The following is a 9062-nucleotide window of genomic DNA, read 5'->3' as shown; positions in this document are numbered from 1 at the left end:
TGGGCGTGTCCTGGAAAGCCCCAGACATGCCCCCAGTCAGTGCGATATAATGGGGCAGGTCTGAGCAGGGCAGCCCCTCCATTGAGCACAGTTTCCCAGGGAAGTTGAAATGGGTGGAAATTCTGCTGATCTGGCTCCGCACTAATCGCAGCCAGCAGTCACATTGCAGTTCTTCACTTCCCCACAGATCAGAATCGACCCTCGTAAATCCTTTTAAAGGGAATTAGACAGATGCTTGAAAAGGAGAAAGATTAAAGAGTGCGGGGAGTGAGCAGCAGTGGGATTAGACCAGGTGGCTGATGGGGCTCAATTTTTACCTGTAAAGGCCACTGCTTCTTACCCTCACAGCTGTAGAGTGCAGGCTCCACCCAGTCAGCTATTAAAATAGCTTAGGGTTCCTGAATACATCACAGGACTCCGAATTACATTTATTCATGAGGTTCCTTCTGAGTCAAACAAGTGCCTCAATAGCACAAGAAAACATCAGCATTACGATGTCCGTGGGCCAGTGAATGAGCAGGAACTTTACTGCTTGGATTTTAACCCCATTCCGTCCAGTCACTGCCAGACAGGAGGTAAAAGTCTCCCTAATCTGTGTGTGTCTTTGCTCCAATGCAGCAAGGAACTTCAACCCCTCCCCAGGAGTGTAAAGATGTGACCAATTAATTTACTATAAGGTGTTGTTATGTGTCCTGCCCCACACTGTCGAGTAGGATCACCTTTACTGTTACTGGTTCCCAGTCCCACTACTGAATTAATATTGGGCCAAATTGCTTCTCGGCCTTTTGTCTATGATCAAGTGTAGTATCTGTTCCTATCAGTTTAATATCCCCTATGGGGACATGATATTGAATTGATTTTTGGACAGGGAGCTGGATCAGGGGCATGCCCCGTCCACTCTATGCACCGACCTGGTATTGCAATATTTCCAGGAACGGTGCAACTTCGCCTCTCGGCCTTTTGGCCTAAGATCAAACACATTGGCGCAAAGTGATCTTTGGCGTTAGAGTTGATCTGGACCGATAAAATAAATAAATAAATAAATAAAAAATATTGGGCCAAATCTTGCTGGAGTGGGGCATCTCGCACCATGCGCCGTGAGTTAGACTTTTCCTGTCCCCTTCAGCTCAAAGGTTTTTTGCACCGTAATTTGTTGGAAATTTGAGCTCATAGCGGTACGGCGAGAGCAATGGGGCGTTGTAGAACCTTAGGGGGCAAAATTGCCCCTTTTTATAGCCCTGTTACCGCCTCCTGATCACAAATCTGGCAGGCCGCCATCTTTTTCCATTGGCTGACCCGCGTGTTAGCTCGACGATGGCGGCCCTAGCATTGTCCATACCGCCATCGTGCAGCCAGACATTCCGTCTTGTGTGCCGGGCTGCTGGTCTGGTCTCATTCTGCCCTGATGGTCAAGTGGTGGCCACAATAAGGCTATGCAGCGTGCACAATGGCTTTCCCCTTTAATGAAACTCTGTGAATGTAATCAGTCCCTTCAGTAAGTGCTACGCGGAGTATCCACATAGCGCTGGATTCAGCGCTGTGCTACCGCTCCGGCACTGCCTCCAAAGGAAATGGCGTGCCGGAGACAGCGCTCTGCTCCCTTTGACGGGCGGTAGGCCCAATTCTGCGTCATGGCAGGTCTTCCAGGCCCGGCGATAAAAGTCCCGGCTCCAGAAGATTACGGCCGCCGATTAGGGCAATTTCACAACCTTAATGGACAACGGCACCAAATGTCTAAATCCTTAACCAAGGAGATTTAAGGATTGAGAACTATGAATGACTGAGAACTGTGTGTATTCAATGCCAACAAAAGATTGGATTAAGAGAGAGACGAAAGAGACAGGAAGGAAAAGCAAGCAAAAAACTGACATTTTAAATGTAACATTTGTAAAATCTCCAAAAGCAATTTAATACCTGACAGAATGAGACTTCACCACTCAATGATTCACTTTCTGGGCCAGGGAGGTTGACTGGCACTTATTAACAATGATCACATTATTAAAAGGGTACCTACGCCATTAATTACTTTTCTGAGCAGAGTTTAATGGACAATTAATGCACAAATGCAGAAACGTCAGGAAACTCACGGGGAGATTCAGGGTGAGATATTGTTTTTGCGAAGCTAATGGTGGAGTATCTTGCGGCAATGTGCAATTCACAGGCTGTCTCTCCCTCGCCACAAGATGTCGGCCGATTTGTACATTAATAGTGGCGTGCGGCATTCACATAATTACTGTTTCAGCAAATTCCGGCCCAGCACTTACATTATTAATACATGCTAATTCATGCACATCTCTGTATTAGCTTTGTTAACTAAAATTGTAGAATTCACAACAGTAAGTACCATAGCTTAAAATTTCACAAAACTTACACAGTATAACTGAAGTGCCAAGAATCACCACAGACAGCAGGATGGAGAGACCCAGGAGAATGTAGATGACCAGAGATGACTGTTTTCATCGGACACACTCTGCTGATCGCACACCATGTCCTGTAAAGTGCAAGTGCAAGTCATCACTGAAAGGATTAGAGGGAACCGCCTTGTGAAAATGACTCCAAACCTTTTCTCATTTGGACCTGGAGAAGAGGCAGAGGAGCCAAGTCTTGGTGTCAACACCGTAATTTTTAAAACTTTGCACGATTGGGCCTATCGAACGCACGTAACTTCAATTCAAGAACAAGCGGAGCAGACTCGAGGGACTGAATGGCCTATTTCTGCTCCTGCTCCTATTTCTTATGTTTATTCATCAACAGCAGGTTAGAGATCGAAACTGGGCAAAATTGAAGTGACGCACGTTATGGACAGTTACAAACAACAGTCACAAAGTACCATTTACTCGGGTACTCTGCAAGGTACAAGGAATAAAGACCATTCGTTCATCTCACACCTCTATCCTCATCATTTCTTCAACATTTCATCATCCCTCATCCAGCATCTTTACTTCAAAACCTTCCTCACAGATTTCAGTGTGAGCCAACAACACCATCAGTTAAAGGGATGGTCACGGGGGGTTTCTGACCCCACTGCATTATTCACTGTTCAGCTCTAAAATCCATCAGTTTTTCTGAAGAAATGGAATTTCCTGACAACACGTTCTCTCAACCAATGAGAAATGACCTTTTCACTGATGTTAATTCATCTGATGGTGTTAGTGAACATTGTGGGCCCTGACCTGTGTGAGAACACTATCACAGGTCGGGGCTATAAATAGAGCTGGAGTGCCGGGCCCTGGAACATCATGGCGGAGGTGCGGCAAATGAGGGTACGGGGCCCAGGGGCAGCACAGACCTGCCCACGCTGCGATATGTGTGCGCACTAGATCCGTGCAACAGAGCAGGTCTCCAGTTGTCCTGGTTAATCCTTGCCACCGGATAAAGGCCTCGCTCTGTCAAGCCCGTGTGGTGGCTGATGTACAACGGTCACCACACGTTAAAAAAATCCACGCACAGGCATCTTCCAGCCCCTCAACTGGAGTTCAGGACTGGAACATCGGGTCCTCATTGAAACAACTGTGAACTCTCGTGGCAGCAAGTCATCCTCGTTCGAGGGACCGACTATGACGATGGTTAGTGAATTCGAACTAATTAACTCAAATGCATAAACTTTATGACTATACATAAACATCAGATCACTGATGTGTACCTGGCTTCACCGCTTTGTGTTTTCTCTTAGTTGATCAGGATAAAGATCACCAACATTTTGATAAGTTGCATCTAGTTCCATATTATCAGCTGGAAGAATTTCTTGTCTTGAGAGGCGATTAAAGAAATGTGATTTCTTTGCTCAAACAGTTTCTTTTGTTGCACTTTTGGTATTTCTCTCAAAAGTCACAACTATAGATTCTGTCTGATGGACACCAAGATATTTTCACACTTTTTTTTTAATGACGGGTTGGACTTGTAGCCACCACTTCCACCACCAGTATCCTGGTGAATTTGCTTTCTGCTCTCTATGGCGTAATGTCCCTTCTATAATGGGCTGCCCAATATGCTATTGGCCTTTTTTTATAAGCTTCATTTATCTGCACTCAGATTTTCACAGAAATTCTGTATTTGAATCCACAGGTCTTTCTGTTCATAGGATTACATAGGATAAACAACACAGAAACAGGCCATTCGGCCCAACCAGGACATGCCGGCGATTATGCTCCACTCGAGCCTCCTTCCGTCTTTCCTCATCTGAATCTATTAGGTCTCCCCGCAACCTTCTTTTTTCAAGAGTAAAGAGACCCAGCCTTTCCAGATATGTATACCCTCGCATTTCTGGTATCATCCTTGTAAATCTTCTCTGTACCCTCTACAGTGCCTCGATAAGAACATAAGAAATAGGAACAGGAGTAGGCCATAGGCTCCTTGAGCCTGCTCCGCCATTCAATAAGATCATGGCTGATCTGATCATGGACTCAGCTCCACTTCCCCGCCCACTCCCCATAACCCCTTATCGTTTAAGAAACTGTCTATTTCTGTCTTAAATTTATTCAATGTCCCAGCTTCCACACCTCTCTGAGCCAGCGAATTCCACACATTTATATAACTCTGAGAGAAGAAATTTCTCCTCTATCTCTTTTATAATATGGCGATCAGAACTGTACGCAGTACTCTGATTGGTTTAACCAAGGTTCGATACAGTTTCAGCATAACTTCCCTAATTTTCAATTCTATCCCTCTAGAAATAAACCCAAGTGCTGTTTTTTTTATGGCCTTGCTAACCTGTGTCAGAACTTTTAGTGATTTATGTATTTGAACTCCGAGATCCCTTTGTTCCTCTACCCCACCTGGACTCGCAATCTCCAAGTAATAAGTGACCTCCCTATTCTTCCTACCAAAATGTAATACCTCACATTTATCTGTGTTGAACTTAATTTGCCAATTATATGCCCATTTTGCAAGTTTATTAATGTCCTCCTGTAATTTGTTGCAGTCCTCCTCAGTATTGACTATCCCAGACAATTTGATGTCATCCGCAACTTTAGAAATTGTGGGCCCAAGTTTCCACATGATTCGCGCCTGATTTTTAGGAGCAACTGGTGGAGAACGGACTATTTTAGAAATCGCAATTATCCACATTTTTTTTTCTGCATTTCGAGTCAGGTAGAACAGTTCGAGTTTAGAACAGAATTTTTTCTTCAAAAGGGGGCGTGTCCGGCCACTGACGCCTGATTTGAAAGTTTCCACAGTGAAAATGTACTCCAAACTAAAGTAGAATGGAGCAAGTGAAGATTTTTGTAGAACTGAAAAAACCCTGTTCTACACATTAAAAAATCAGGCGCAGGTTACAAATTAGGCGTCCAGAACGAGGTGGAGGGGAGGGGGGAGGGAACTCATTAAATTCGACAATAAATCCTTATTTATACTTCTACAAATATTATACAAATAAATCCAACCTGAATAAACATTTATAAGCCAAGAAAAGATTAAATAAACCATCTTCCTACCTGTGTGAAAGTGCTTCAGCCAGGGAGAATTCTGCAGCCATTCGTGCCGCTGAGCGGGAGGGGGAGAGAGAGAGAGAGAGAGAGGGGGGGGAGGGGGGGAGAGAGAGAGGGGGGAGAGAGAGGGGGGGGAGGGGGGAGAGAGAGAGGGGGGGAGGGGGGAGAGAGAGAGGGGGGAGGGGGGAGAGAGAGAGAGGGGGGGAGGGGGAGAGAGAGAGGGGGGAGGGGGGGAGAGAGAGGAGGAGAGAGAGGGGAGGAGAGAGAGGAGGAGAGAGAGAGGAGGAGAGAGAGGGGAGGGGAGAGAGGAGGAGAGAGGGAGGAGAGAGAGGAGGAGTGAGAGGGGGGGAGGGAGGAGGAGAGGGGGGGAGGGAGGAGGAGAGAGAGGGGGGGAGGGAGGAGGAGAGAGAGGGGGGGAGGGAGGAGGAGAGAGAGGGGGGAGAGAGGAGGAGAGAGAAGGGGGGAGGGAGGAGGAGAGAGGGGGGGGAGAGTGAGGAGGGGAGAGAGAGGGGGGAGGGGGGGAGAGAGAGGGGGGAGAGAGGGGGGGAGAGAGAGGGGGAGAGGGGGGAGAGGGGGAAGAGAGGGGGAGAGAGGGGGAGAGAGGGGGAGAGAGGGGGGGAGAGAGTGGGGAGGGGGGGAGAGAGGGGGGGGAGAGAGGGGGGGGGAGAGAGAGGGGGGGGAACCGAGGTGGGGGAGGGAGAGAGGGGAGGGAGCGAGAGAGAGGGGGGGAGGGAGGGGGAGAGAAGGGGGGGGAGGGAGGGGGAGAGAGGAGGGGAGGGAGAGGGAGAGAGGGGGGGGAGAGAGGGGGGAGGGAGGGGGAGAGGGGGGAGAGAGGGGGGGAGGGAGGGGGAGAGAGGGGGGGAGGGAGGGGGAGAGAGGGGGGAGGGAGGGGGAGAGAGAGTGGGGGGGGAGAGAGAGCGGGGTGGGGGGAGAGAGAGCAGGGGGGGAGAGAGAGCGGGGGGGTGGAGAGAGAGCGGGGTGGTGGGAGAGAGAGCGGGGGGGGAGAGAGAGCGAGGGAGGAGAGAGAGCGGGGAGGAGAGAGAGCGGCGGGGTGGGGAGAGAGGGCGGGGGGCGAGAGCGGGGGGGGGGGAGGGAGAGCGGGGGGGGAGAGAGAGCGCGGGGGGGCGGAGAGAGAGCGGGGGGGGAGGAGAGGAGAGAGAGCGGGGGGGAGGAGAGAGAGCGGGGGGGAGGAGAGAGGACCTGTAAGTCGGTGGAGAATACCGAGGATTTTTTTAGGCGCGAAAAACGGGCGCCCAGCTTGGAGGGGCGCACGTTTTTTTTCCTGTGGAATCTTGGGCCCTGTGTTTTGGATTCGAAAGTCTAAATCGTTAATATAATCTCTGAACAACAGTGGTCCCAACACTGATCCTTGTGGAACACCACTACCCACCTTCTACCACTGTGAGTAGCAACCCTTTACCCCTACTCTCTGCTTTCTGTCTTGCAGCCAGCTAGCTATCCATTCTGCTACTTGTCCCCTGACTCCACATTCTCTGACCTTGTTCATCAGTCTATTATGGGGTACCTTATCGAAGACCTTTTGAAAATTTAGATAAATTACATCTACTGCATTACCATTGTCTACTCTCTCTGTTACCTCTTCAAAAAATTCAATGAGGTTGGTCAAGCAAGACTTTCTCTTTTGAAATCCATGCTGACTATTCATTATTATAATTTTATAATACATCCACAACCTTTGAGCATCTTTCCATTGAGTAGGAAATCCCATTCATTGAGTGTGTTCTCCTATACCATTGTGCATGTACTGTAGGTTTCAGACATATATCAACATAAAGTGGCTAAATACATTGACATAAAATGGCTCTATACATTATGGGATAGAGAAATAAGCCTGAGTTAGTCAAACAGGAACTTCACTGCCGATAGTTCCTCAAGGTGTTCACTGATAAAACAGCCGTTGTGGTCAACCAACAGGAAACCTTTAATGGGATAAGGAAATAACAGGACCTTTGTGTTATTGAGCACAATATTAGCTTCAGCAAGAGTGACTAATAGAATAGATTTATTATAATGTGGATGCTTATAACTATGTTTGTGAAATTATAATAAATAAGAAAACGACTGAAGGCAAGTAATGGAAGGCTGCTCAGTACCAAGGAATGTGACCTTGTGAAGCACAGACAGGAAAGGGGACCAGAAGCAGTTGTTGTTTTGTGCTGTGACCAAGCGTGAGGTCAGGGGTCGGACCGGTGACAGAGATTGTTCACTAAAGGGTGTCGGGGGCAGACTGAATGTGGGACACCAAGGTTCCATATTAATACAGTATTAAAGTTGCTGACACTAGACTATCGGGCCTAGTAATTAGTAAGACAAGGAATGAGCTGGAAACCTGCACAGAATCCATCAGTGGCAAGCAAAGTCAGGAATCTAAAGTGACTTTTTTTAAGCGTCCCGTACCTGTCTCAGAAAGGGCCATCCCTGGCAGACAGATAAATCGTAAGTAATTATAGCTGGTAAAGTCCACTCAGGTTTGGGGTCCATTCCTGGTGCTGCAGAGGCCAGGCCGTGAAAAAGACCACCTGACCAAGGACAATAGTAAACTTCAAGCTCAGTGTAGAGAGAATAAGCAGAAGTTACAGGATGGTGTCCTATTTTCTGTCTGAGGGATTTGAGAATGAAATAGTTTTTTTTCAATCCAGGAAAGATTGTTTAAATTTACTCAAACCCTGCCTGAGTCTGGAGGTGCTGGGCTGGAGCTGGCCCGCCCCTTCCTTCCCTGTCAGCACTGTAATGATATTAAACTCGAAGGGGATGAAAATGCCCCTCGCTGGGTTTGGAGCGCAGAATTTGAATTAACAGAAAAGTTAGCGCCGGTTGAGATGGGCGGGAGGAAGTTTGTAATTTCGGAACTTTGTTTGTGAGATCTGAGAGCTGCGCTGTTGGAGCACTAAGTGGCCTCCGTGTGGCGCTGGAGGAGCGCTGCCGGGGCGATGGTGGAAATGAGCAGCCAATTGCAGGTGAGTTTGATTCACTCATAACCAGTCACCTGGTCACTGGGCTTCTTAAAGGGGATGCCTTGCAGGTTTGTTCTGCTGATTCTCTTCCTCAGAGTTCAGGAGCTGCTTACTGAGGGCCATCATTGCAGCTGGGAGAGCCAGTACGAGGGCCAAGCAGCTCTCAGACACAGAATTGGAGACAGTGGTGGGGACAGTGGGAGACAGGAGACACATCCTTCTCCCTCCAGCTGGGAGGACCACTCCACAGCTTCTCAGAGCTCTCTGGGCAGAGGTGGCACCGAGGTGTCGGGCACCTCCGTCCTTGACCGTACACCCACACAGTGTCGCAAAAAGTTCTGCAACCTCACTCGTGTGGTGAAAGTGATTACATGTTCCCCCAACTCTTACCCATGAACCTGTGAGTCTCTGCCTGTTCCCACAACTCTTACAAGGCAGCCTCTGTGCACTCAGCAAACCAGCATTTAACTCAGGATGTGGGCCTACTCACAGTTATTGGCTCATTTCTTCTCCCAGTCTGCAGGGAGAAGGAATGGGGGAGGAGGAGGAGAGGGAGGAGGAGGAGGACGATGCATGTACCACGTCACTGCTTCTCGCACTCGCACGCACCAGCTCAGATACTGGGAGAACGCGGTCGTTGCAGTTGAGCTTAGGAGAG

At 48.5% G+C, this 9062-nt stretch overlaps 1 pseudogene; it reads left to right on the top strand.

Moving 5' to 3' along the window:
• The first annotated feature begins 769 nt into the window (after positions 1 to 769).
• On the top strand, positions 770 to 948 carry LOC139247228 (U2 spliceosomal RNA; annotated as a pseudogene).
• Positions 949 to 9062: the final 8114 nt, after the last annotated feature.

Source organism: Pristiophorus japonicus, unplaced genomic scaffold, assembly GCF_044704955.1.
Source record: "Pristiophorus japonicus isolate sPriJap1 unplaced genomic scaffold, sPriJap1.hap1 HAP1_SCAFFOLD_2644, whole genome shotgun sequence".
In the NCBI taxonomy this organism is placed as follows: Eukaryota; Metazoa; Chordata; class Chondrichthyes; family Pristiophoridae; genus Pristiophorus; species Pristiophorus japonicus.
This window is presented reverse-complemented; position numbering and strand designations above follow the sequence as displayed.